At 40.6% G+C, this 11,832-nt stretch overlaps 1 protein-coding gene across 2 annotated transcripts in view; it reads left to right on the forward strand.

Moving 5' to 3' along the window:
* The first annotated feature begins 316 nt into the window (after positions 1-316).
* The window catches only part of NKX2-2 (NK2 homeobox 2), a 26,781-nt gene continuing 15,265 nt past the window's right edge, over positions 317-11,832 (forward strand). Inside the window, exon 1 of one of the 2 annotated variants that reach the window (XM_040351172.1) lies at positions 317-670. The gene's annotated coding sequence lies outside the window, so the exon portion shown is untranslated. The remainder of the gene's footprint in view (positions 671-11,832) is intronic. The other variant, XM_040351171.1, reaches the window with a different exon arrangement.

An 11,832-nucleotide genomic window follows, 5' to 3' on the forward strand; every position in this document is an offset into this window, starting at 1 on the left:
AACTCAATCCTAGGTCTTTACCTACCAAAGCATGTTCTATCATATCAGCAGATCTAATGTAAACTTAACATGACATGAAAAAATATGGGGCCACAGCTGGCTCCCTTCTGGAAGCCTGACTACTCAGATATTTGTAAGCAGCAAAGCACAACTGAAGAATCCTTATGCCAGCATTGGTCAGCGCAGACCTCTAGCAGTGTGCACAGCCCCTGTACACAAGAATGGCACCCAGGGCAAGGACAACTCCTGCACAACAAAAGGCAAGGTAGACAGCAGATGAGTGCTATCAAGGGGAGAATGGGTGTTTGCGCTTATAACCAATTTATTACCGATGAACATATGGCCAATATTTTGTCTCACGTCACAGGGCAGAAAAACAAACAGATCTGGCAATTTAAAAGAGTGGGGGTGGGTTGATAGTGTGAGAGAGAGGAGCCCAGAGAGAAGTAGACAGATAGCATGCAGAAAGGAGTGCTTGAGAGTGAATGAGACATGTGGGTCAATTGAAGAGAAGGACAAATGTATTTGCACAGGCAGAGAAGTGCAGTAGAGTATCAGCGCTCCACCATATCAGCTGCCTTATCTGTCTCTACAACTCCTGCTTACCTGGAAAGCCATCAGTAGCCCCAGCTGTCTCCCAACTGGCTCCCTGCCTTTCATCTGCCTCCAGGTGAGCTCCTTTTTATTCTCTTTGCTGAAAATAAACTCTCACATCTTCTTTTTTTTCTTTTTACTTGAGCAGTTGTTTTCTTCTAAAAAAAAAAAAAGCAGGGATTAAAGGGATAAGTTTATTTGCAAGTGCACAAAAGAGGCTGCGAATTGTTTTTTGATGTGAGCTGTGGATTGGAAAGGAAATAAATACCTGCCATAGCTGCCTGTATTGTAAGAAGGAAAAAAAATGATCCTGATCTGTTTTATTGGGCTTTGGATTTAATGCACAATTAACTTGCATGATGAAATCCTGCTTAAAATAATTGGATGACTTTTATCCACTTGCAGTGAAACCTCATCCCTGGGGGCAGCAGGTGGTTGAGCCACTGTACACACTGGGGTTGTATGGTGCTCAGATAACGCCATTGATGGGGGGACCAAGGTCCGCTGATTTAGTAGAGTTGGAGAAGACAGGTGAAGAAGACTCTCATTACAAGGAGCTGGACAGGACTGGACAGATGGCGTGCTGGAGATAACTGTTTCATAAATCAAGCACAATACTCTGTCAAGACTTTTCTAGGTTATTGTAGGAGTGCTATAGACAAGATCTGCTGCTTTATTGCTGCTGCTGCTGCCTGGGCTAGTTATGATGAAGAAGATTGCTCTATAAAAAAAAAAATGTTTATTTAGGTGTGCTAGAAGCTGCGATTGCTGTAGAGTAGTTGTACTCAACCAGTGGCTGAGGATGCACATGTTTCTCTCAGTGCCCTTGGATGATGCAGATGGGTTATTACCTGTTTTACATTAGTTATTGTACATTATTTCATGGAGAGGTGTAACTTTGTTCCCAGCAAGGGTTTATTCAGTGATGTGTCAATAAATCTGTATGTGGCAAGCTGGCACCAGTAATTCTGTGCCAGCTGTATACAATGGAACTTTGACACTACATCCAGTCAACAAAGCTTTTTTTAATACAAGGATAAGATCTTTATTTTAGCTATGGCTGTAATTTTTAAATCTTATTGGATTCAGCTGAAAATAGCTGTCACGTTTATCAGCTTAGAGATTCTTGTCCTGGTGTTTAAGCTTTGTGAATTGAGCCTGTAGTGTTGCAATTGCTGTTTCAAAAAAGTTTCAGATGCACTACTCTCTCTTCAATGGTATAGGTCTCACCCCAATATCAGCAAGACATATTTACTTTCTGCATTATCAAATGACATTTTAGGTTGGCAAATTGTTACTTAAATAGCTACTTAAAAACGCAATTATAAGACAAATACTCAACAACCCCAAAACACTATTCTTATTGAGCAATGTCCAAAAGTATGGCTTTTCTACCATCAACCTTGGGAGCTGTCCCTTAAAACCAGGGATATGTGGCATCTTAGGGCATGGTCCATTGTCTGCTTAACTGATGATAATTTAGGACTATGCTTTTCGTTTGGATTTGTTTGCTGAGTGATGCAACTGTAGAAAATGTCTTTTAGTGAGCAAATGTTAGTAAAAAGGGGGGTTCTTTGTTCTAGGGATATATTTGTTAGATGGGGTTCTCTTGCTCTGGAGATAAGTTGGGCAATTTCTTTTTTTACTCGGGAGATATATTGGGCATCTGGAGTTCTCTACTCTGATGATGTATAAGGAAGTTGTCACTCATTGCCCTGGAGATACATATAGTTGGGGCTCTCAGCCTCTGGAGATATATAATGAGGTTGTGGTTCTCTGTTTTGGAGACATACAAGATAGTATATGTATGTAAGAATGTAGGAGTTCTCTGCTCTGGAGGTACGAAAGAATGGGTTCTGGGGAAGAAGGTAGATGTTCTCTGCTCTTGGGATACAGTATATAAAAAAGTAGGGATTCTCTTGTCTGGAGATACATAAGAAAGAAGGGGTTCTTTGCTCTTGAGATATATAGAAGTAGGGATTCTCTGCTCTGAAGATGTATAAGAAAGTAGGAATTCTCTGCTCTGGAGATATATAGAAGTAGGGATTCTCTGCTCTGGAGATATATAGAAGTAGGGATTCTCTGCTCTAGAGATATATAGAAGTAGGGATTCTCTGCTCTGGAGACATATAAGGAAGTAGGGATTCTCTGCTCTGGAGATATATGAAAAGTAGGGGTTTTCTGCTCTGAAGCACGTATAGGGTTCTCTTGTCTGGAAATATATAAGAAAGAAGGGGTTCTTTGCTCTGGAGGTATAGAAAAGTAGGGATTCTTCGCTCTGGAGATGTATAAGGAAGTACGGATTCTCTGCTCTGGAGATATGAAAAGTAGGGGTTTTCTGCTCTGAATGTATATAAAGAAGTAGGGGTCCTCTTGTCTGGAGATATATAAGAAAAAAGAGATATAGGGATTCCCTGCTCTGGAGCTGTAAAGGAAAGTAGGGATTCTCTTATCTGGAGATATATGAAAAGTAGGGGTTTTCTGCTCTGAAAGTATATAAGGAAGTGGGGGTTCTCTTGTCTGGAGATATATAATAAATAAGGGGTTTCCTGCTCTGGAGATATATGGAGGTATGGATTCTCTGATCTGGAGATGTATAAGGAAGTCGTGATTCTCTACTCTGGAGATATATAATAAAGTAGGGATTCTCTGCTCTGGAGATATATGGAAGTAGGAAATCTCTACACTGAAGATATATAATAAAGTAAAGATTCTCTGCTCTGGAGATGTATAAGGAAGTAGGAAATCTCTACTCTGGAGATATATAATAAAGTAGGGATTCTCTGCTCTGGAGATGTATAAGGAAGTAGGAAATCTCTACTCTGGAGATATATGGAAGTAAGGATTCTCTGCTCTGGAGATGTATAAGGAAGTAGGAAATCTCTACTCTGGAGATATATAATAAAGTAGGGATTCTCTGCTCTGGAGATATATGGAAGTAGAGATTTTCTGCTATGCAGATAAAGAAGAAATAAGGGGTTCTCTGCTCTAGGGTTAAGAAAGGAAGTAGGGGCTCCCTGCTCTATAAAGGGCAGTTGGATCTCTCTTCCTCTGGGGATATAAAAGAAAATTGGTTATCCCTGCTTTGGGGATATATGAGACTAATCAAAGTCCTCTACTCTGGAGATGTAAAAGGCAGTGGGGTTCTTTGCTCTGGAGATATACTGTATAGGGCAATTGGGGCTCTCAGCCTCAGGTGATCTATAGGAGGCTCTGCTCTGAAGATGTATAGGGCACTTGCCAAGGTCTCTCCAAACTCCAAACTAGCCACGTCTGATCCTAATACATGCAGCTCTATATACTGAAAACTAGGCTAGATTTAGGCAGTTCTCATTTGAGTCAGCAGAGACCGCTGGAGGATCAATAATGTAACACATGCACATCTTTTTACTAAAGTGCCTTCACCAAGATTTCTTTCCTGTCTCATCGTTCTCATTTCTGACTCTTTCCCCATCCATCAGATTTAAGTAGCCTGCCTATAATAAGCCTGCCTATATTAAACCGACCTTGCCTAAGATGTCTTTCTATCTTAACTCTCCATAACAAATCCTGTTTGTCCAATACACTGGCCAGCCATCAGCATCAATGTATTTAAGTGTTGTCCCTGTGTCTGCTCGCAGTACCTCTGACAGATGCCCTGCAGGGGCCGTTTTGTTGCAGGCAAATTTAGATAAGGCTGCGCTGTATTTCTTGAATTCGGAGCATAAAATGCTGCAGCTTTATCATCCCAGGCTTGAAATGGCTGTTTCCGCAGGGAAAATAACGGTGCTTAATCTCCTTGTGACATATTTAATCATTTCTGGAGCAGAGAAGATGAATAAAGCGAAAAATGTTTGCCTGAGGGAAACAAAGAGTTTGATTTTCATATTAAACACTCGTAATGCACAGCAGATAAAATAGAACAGCCCAGGGCTGTGTCATGGCTTTTGGGTCTATAGGAAGGCGGCCATACATTTAAAGTGGGAGGCTGGTGTATTCATGAAGGCTCCCCTTATTGTAGACAGTCCTAAACCTCCCATGGAAAGTGGCTTTAGCTAAGTCCTTCTCTGTAGCCTCAGGGCTTCCACATCATGGAATGTGACTGATACAAAGAGAAATCCTGATTTCTATTCCACTTTTATTTCCTGGGGTTGTCCTCAAAATGGGCTTAGAGTCTTTTATCATCCTTTGGTGAAATAGAATAAAAAATCCCAATTTAGATTATTGTATTTCGAACAAATAATTAATAGCTCATCACAGGAGATGCCTAGGGTGCAATGAATTGGAGGATTTATCAAATAAGGGAGCCATTCAAACACATTAATATTACCCCATAGCCAAGGGGATAAAAAAAAAAAAAAGTTTGGAAGAGATACGTTTCTGAAACTTTAATTTCTGCAGCATGTGATTGGGGCTTTCTTATTATGAATCATAGATGTGTTATTGTTGGTGTTACTTTTTGTGTCATTTAAAGTGGATGTAAACCCCCCCAAAAAAATATATATATTTATATGTCACAATGTAGAGTATAAGATTTCCTATCATCTGTGCCCAGTCTTGCCACACAGAGTTAATCCAGCGCTGAGCAATCCTCTTTTAATGTTCAGTGAAAATTAACAGAATTACAGATAAAAACCTGCCTAAATAAAAAGTCAGTTTCTGTCTCCTTGCTTTGAGTGACAGGTTATTTACATATCTAGCTTGTTCATGTTTATCATATGTTATGTTATGTTTATCGTAATATGAGGTGATTCACAGTATAAAAAGTGAGAAATCCACCCCTCCCCCACATAACACATCCTGGTAATATACAATGAACTTTGGATCACCTCATATTATGATATACATGACATAACATATGATAAACATGTCCAAGCTAGATATGTAAATAACCCGTAACACAAAGCAAGAACAGAGAAACTGACTTTATAATTTGGCAAGTTTTTATCTGGAATTCTGTTAATTTTCACTGAACATTAAAAGAGGATTGCTCAGCGCTGGATTAACTCTGTGTGGCAAGACTGGGCACAGATGATAGGATATCTTATACTCTACATTGTGACATCAAAAAAATAAATAAAAATGTTTGGGTTTACATCCACTTTAAGTTGTTTGATCAGCAGATCAAATCGATCCATGTTTGTAATGAACAAATAAACTCTTCTTCTTAATGATTCCAGCTTATTGAATGATTGGAAATGATAAATACTGAGGGATTCATTAACCAGAGTCGTTTTTACATTTCTCTGGGTTCACTTCAAATGCCCAATACATTTCAGGAGATGTTTGTGAGTCCATGGAAGCTAATTGGATGGTTAAAGTGAGCACAGGGGAGTTTAGAATGACCCCTTTAATTAATCAGTCATATAGGAGGTTTTGGGTTAACCTTGTCTACCTTGTAAGGAACTAATCATATACATTTCTCGAATTTCTTCCCTTTTGGTCTGTCATTTAAAATATATTAATGCAAAAATAGAGGAAAACTTGGACAGCCGCACTCCAAAAAACATTCATTTTATTAAAACTGGTCACAAAAAATGGTCACAAAAAATACATGCCACAGCAAAAAATAGAACAGAAGCTGACACGTTTCACACTGTCTCCCAGTGCTTAGCACTGGGAGACAGTGTGAAATGCGTCAGTTTCTGTTCTTTTTTTTTGCTGTGGCATGTATTTTTTGTAACCAGTTTTAATAAAAGGAATGTTTTTTGGAGTGCGGCTGTCCAAGTTTTCCTCTATTTTTGCATTAATATATTTTAAATGACAGACCAAAAGGGAAAAAATTCGAGAAATGTATATGATTAGTTCCTTACGATGTAGACAAGGTTAACCCAAAACCTATATGACTGATTAATTAAAGGGGTCATTCTAAACTCCCCTGTGCTCACTTTAACCACTCCAAAAAACATTCCTTTTATTAAAACTGGTCACAAAAAATGGTCACAAAAAATACATGCCACAGCAAAAAAAACGAACAGAACTGACGCGTTTCACACTGTCTCCCAGTGCTTAATCATAGCTATGATTAAGCACTGGGAGACAGTGTGAAACGTGTCAGCTTCTGTTCTATTTTTTGCTGTGGCATGTATTTTTTGTGACCATTTTTTTAATAAAAGGAACGTTTTTTGGAGTGCGGCTGTCCAAGTTTTCCTCTATTTTTGCATTATCATTGCATTGCCGGCACCCATGGTTTGGATCCAGTGAGAAGGCTCTTTGGTTCCATCTGAGCGGTTACCCTTTCCTCTAAAATATATTAATGTTTTTATTAGGTTAATACATAACTGTTTAACAAGTGAAAAAAAATAGCTGTTTATCCAGCCAGAAACCTTGGGAGCTGATAACGTCCTATATTTTCTGCCTTTGGACTGGTATCATTTAGCACTGTTCCAACCTATCTCCCTGGATTACAAAACACCCCCCCCCCCCTTGCTATGGCGAAGAGAGGAAGGTGTTATGTAGTCCCAACACACTACCTATCAATATTTGTTTCTGGGTTTAGATAGTAGCTGATCAACTCCATTCATGTTTATAATGAACCATTTAAATGTAATTATTCCAGTCGTTTTAAATGATTGGAAATAATAAATACTGAGAGTTTCAGTAACCAGAGTCATTTCACACTGCTCTGGGTTCAAATGCTCAAAAAGTTTCAGTAGATTTTATTTGAGGCAATGGGAGCTGATTGGATATTTAAAGTGAGAACAGATGGGTGTAAGATTACCCCTTATCGAAACCCAAGAAAAAAATGTACTGTATTGCAGCTTACTAGTCCCATGTAGTGGCTGAATTCCTTTTCTTTTTCCAAGTTCTTTCTTTCTTCTATCTTCACCTGAGATCCTGGAAGGAACATAGGGGCCAGATTCAGAGAAGAAGTACGCCGGAGTATCTGCTGATACTCCGGCGTACTTTCAAATTTGCCGCGTCGCATCTTAATTTGTGATTCACAAACAAGATACGACGGCATTTGGCTAAGATCCAGATCCGACAGGCTTACGGCTTCGTACTTCTCGGATCTTAGGCTGCAATACTTCGGCCGCCGCTGGGTGGAGTTTGCGTAGTTTTCCAGCGTCGGGTATGCAAATTAGCTTTTACGGCGATCCACGAAGCTACTCGCGTGCGTTACGTCGTCGCAAGTCGTTTTTTCCCGTCGCAAAGTTAAGGCTGCTTTTTCATGCCTTAACTTAACACCAGCCATGTTAAAGTATGGCCGTCGTTCCCGCGTCAAATTTAAATGTTTTTTTTCGTCGTAAGTACGTTACGCACGTCGCCATTCACAAACACGTCGGGGCGCCGTAATTTCGCGCAAAGCACGTCGGGAAATTTACTAACGGAGCATGCGCAGAACGTTCGGCGCGGGAGCGCACCGAATTTAAATGGTACACGCCCCATTTGAATTAGACGGGCATGCGCCGGACGGCTTTACGTTACACCGCCGCAGGTTTACAGGTAAGTGCTTGGTGAATCAGGCACTTGCACTGAAAACTTGCGGCGGTGTAACGTAAACGGGTTATGTTACGCCGCCGCATTTGTACCTGAATCTTGCCCATACTTTCTGTCCCAGGGTGACAACTATACTGTACCTAGGAGGAACAACGTTGTCACCCTAGGAAGGGAATGTATAGTTATACATCACCTCCCCCTTTTCTTAACATAGGGGGTGAACAAAGATAGATGGGAACAATGCTAACTGATAACTGTCTGCAGGGGCTGCGAGCACAGGAAGTCATCAGCTCATAAGATTTCTAGCTGGATGGATAGCCGTTTTCTCATAGAACAGTTCTAACAAACTGCTTTCAATGGCATATTTATCAGACCAAAAGGGAGCAAATAATAGAAACGTATTGTTTATATACACTTAAAATGTTCAGCCCTTTAAGGGCTAATCATCTACCTTGTAAGGAGCTAATCAGCCAAGAGGAAGTTCATAGTTTTATTTTTTTTTGTTTGCCCTTACCTGATTGGCTGAGGTACACATTCCCTAATTTACTAAGACTGGAGCAGTCAGAATCTGAAGCAGCATGCAAACCAATCAGCTTCTAACTTTCATTTTCAAAAGTTACCTGAATGTATGCATGTAGGATGCATCTACACACATGTAAAGGCATGCACATGAGTAGGTATATGGCTACATGCACATGAATTTACTGATCATATAGGCATGTTTTTTTCTGACATAAACGTTTCTGCATAAATGATCAGTAAAATGCTTGTGTTTAGATGTATTTAAAAGTGTGTATGCATTGCCATGCATACCATTTTAGTTCTATATCCTCCTGCTCTGTTTTCAGTCCCAAAATGCACTTTTTACATCACACATGTACATGCAAAACAAATGCATGTCCTCAGATGCAGATTTTTTATTTTTGGTTATGGATCTAAATGCAGCACATGTTTACACACTTGTGTGCGTGACCCCATTGAAAACAATACACCTGTATTCAGATCTGTAAGCAAAAACACGTTGAATTATATTTTTTACCATCATATATGTAAAGATTCATGCATCAATTTAAACCTTGGCATAGGGCTGCATGCATGGGTGCATGTGCCCATGCAGCATAAAGACTATAGGGTTGATTTACTAAAGGTAAAAAGTCTGTGCACTGCAAGTGCAGTTGCTCTAGATCTGAGGGGAACTTGCAAGGAAAAAAAATGTTTGCTTGCACATGATTTGATGATAGAAATCAGCAGAGCTTCCCCTCAGATCTAGAGCAACTGCACTTGCAGTGCACTTCTAGTGCACAGTATATTTGCCTTTAGTAAACCAACCTCACTGTTTATTTCTGGCGTCTATGGAAGCCCATAGACATGAACTGGTGAAGATGGCTGTAGGCAGCGTATAGTTGCGCATGTGCACAGGCCTATTGCACCAAATGCACCTTTAGTTTAGAATATGAATTAAAGCGGGAGTTCACCCGAAAAACATTTTTTAACCTTAGATTGATGCTCATTTTGTCAAGGGGAATCGGGTAGTTTTTTTAAAATCGAAGCCGTATTACCGTTTTAGAGATGCATCTTCTCCGCCGCTTCCGGGTATGGTCTTCGGGACTGGGCCTTCCTACTTGATTGATAGGCTTCCGACAGGCTTCCGACGGTCGCATCTATCGCGTCACGAGTAGCAGAAAGAAGCCGAACGTCGGTGCGGCTCTATACGGCGCCTGCGCACCGACGTTCGGCTACTTTCAGAAAATCGTGACACGATAGATGCGACCATCCGAAGCCTGTCAATCAAGTAGGAACGCCCAGTGCCGCAGCCCATACCCGGAAGCGGCGGAGAAGATGCATCTCTAAAACGGTAAGTACTGCTTCGATTTTAAAAAAAACTACCTGATTCCCCTTGACAAAATGAGCATGAATCTAATGTTAAAAATTAACATTTCCGGGTGAACCTCCACTTTAAGGAATTTGGTTATGCACAGGGTGCAGGCTCCATGCGCACTGGGCTTAAAAAAACGTCTGTTCTTTTTGGCGTAAAAAACGTTCATATAGAGCATTTTTTTTTGTACAAAGTTTAGACGCTTTTAGGAGAGTTTTACGTTTTTTTCTGCCAGTGAGCTCCAATCAGAAACGTGAATGAGAAGGTTTTTTTTTTTTCTTGCCTCTATTATCAGTAAAATGCTTGCCTTTACATACCCTTTGAAGTTCTTTATCTTCATCTTTTTGTTTCAATACCAGAGTGCACTTTTTGCATGTATGCGTATATACGCGGTTACACGTTGTGCATGCATGTCCTCCAAATTTTTCAGTTTTTGGTTACAAAGGCAGTGCATGATTTTGCACATGTGTGCCCTCCCCTTATTGATAAAAATAAACATGAATTCAGATCAATACAGGAAAAAAAATGCTTTGAAAACTATATTTATGCCCATGTGCCTTTCATGTTTTACACATTGGACATTATTAATTATGTGTATACGCAAGCACCTTGGGCCATATTCACAGAAAAAGTACGCCGGAGTATCTACTGATACTCCGGCGTACTTTCAAATTTGCCGCGTCGTATCTTTATTTGTAATTCACAAAAAAGATACGACGGCTTTTGGCTAAGATCCGACAGGCGTACGGCTTCGTACGCCTTCGGATCCTAGGTGTAATTTTCCGGCGGCCGCTGGGTGGAGTTTGCGTCGTTTTCCAGCGTCGGGTATGCAAATTAGCTGATTACGGCGATCCACGAAGATACGCGCGTTCGTCGCAATCTCTTACGTCGTCGCTAGTCGGTTTTTCCCGTCGCAAACATAAGCCTGCTTTTTCATGGCTTACATTTAGAACAGCCATGTTAAAGTATAGCCGTCGTTCCCGCGTCAAATTTCAATTTTTTTTTTTTTTGCGTAAGACGTCCGGGAATACGAAATTACGTTACGCACGTCGCCGTTCAAAAAACACGTCGGGGCGCCGTAATTTCGCGCAAAGCACGTCAGGAAATTTTCACACGGAGCATGCACAGAACGTTCGGCGCGGGAACGCTCCTAATTTAAATGGTACACGCCCCATTTGAATTAGGCGGGCTTGCGCCGGACGGCTTTATGTTACACCGCCGAAAGTTTACGCGCAAGTGCTTGGTGAATCAGGCACTTGCGTTGAAAACTTGCGGCGGTGTAACGTGAAGACGATACGTTACGCCGCCGCAGATATCTGTGAATCTGGCCCCTTGTGTTTTAATGCATGGTCTTTCCCCTAGAAAGATCCTGGATATATCCTGGATATATCATATGTATGATAGCACCTTAATTAGCTATATGACAATATAAATTGCATCACCTCTTATTGCTCAAAAGTTGGACTTCCTGAGCTGTCTTTTCAGGACCACCTGAGATCTGACACACGTTTGTTTGTTTGTTGCATTAGGTCCTCTGTTTGTCTTATGCTAAAGTGCTTGCTTTCAGCTGAGTATTGTCTTTAGAATAATCGGCAGGTCTAAATTGGACTGTGTTTTGCCTCCAAGTTGATTTCAAGTGTAGCCATCCACTGAGTATGAAGAAACAGATAGAACACCAGTCCCCAGACCAACAAAGGCTTTGTGTCAGCTTCACTAATCCTCAGCAGAGCGTTAAGGTGTAATATGTTTTGTTTGTCTGAAGTGAATGAAAAACAATTGCTTGCACCTTGGAACTAGTCAAACAATACACTAATCCACTTGAAGCTTGTTATCTGAGCTGAGTTGTGATGATGAGCATCAGGTCAGACTTATATGTCATCGCCTATGAGATATAATGATGCTATGGAGCACTTTAATGAATGAAATTACACAAGCTTTATTAA

This window comes from Rana temporaria, chromosome 4 (genome assembly GCF_905171775.1).
Source record: "Rana temporaria chromosome 4, aRanTem1.1, whole genome shotgun sequence".
In the NCBI taxonomy this organism is placed as follows: Eukaryota; Metazoa; Chordata; class Amphibia; order Anura; family Ranidae; genus Rana; species Rana temporaria.